This window comes from Arachis duranensis, unplaced genomic scaffold, assembly GCF_000817695.3.
Source record: "Arachis duranensis cultivar V14167 unplaced genomic scaffold, aradu.V14167.gnm2.J7QH unplaced_Scaffold_92831, whole genome shotgun sequence".
Classification (NCBI taxonomy): Eukaryota; Viridiplantae; Streptophyta; class Magnoliopsida; order Fabales; family Fabaceae; genus Arachis; species Arachis duranensis.
In genome coordinates this window covers 1-613 of record NW_026265216.1, presented here as the reverse complement: position 1 = coordinate 613, position 613 = coordinate 1, and positions in this window count along the sequence as shown.

Genomic DNA, 613 nt, shown 5'->3' with positions numbered 1-613 from the left:
TTCATTTAAGAGAGGTGATGGATTCATAGGACATTCATATCTTTAAGGCATAAAATTTCAGTTTTATTAATTATGAATTAAGCAAAACTCAAAAATAGATATAAAATAAGACTAGAAAAACGAAAAATAAAAACAAAACAAGGAAAAAAAACGCAAACATAGGCTCCTAATGATAGAGGTTTTCACAGAGTTAGGACTCAACAACCTTGATTTTGAGAAGTGGATGCTCCCTCAAATTGAGGGGAGAACTTTTGGCATTTCAACTCTTGAAGTTCACGCCCCTGCTTCTCTTGTTCCTTCAGCAATTTGCAGAGCATGCAGTTCTGATTCTGCTGTTCTTCCTTAAGTTGTGATTGGGTGTTCAATGGGTATGAACTCATCTACTCCCATCTTCACCCCAGCCTCTTTACAGAGCAAGGAGATCAAGCTTGGGTAAGCCAGTTTTGCTTCAGTGGAATTCTTATTTGCAATTGTATAGATCTCACAAGCAATCACATGATGGACCTCCACTTCTTTTCCAAGCATAATGCACTGAATCATCACTGCTCTCTTGATGGTGACCTCAGAACGGTTGCTAGTGGGCAATATGGAACGCCCAATAAAGTCTAGCCAA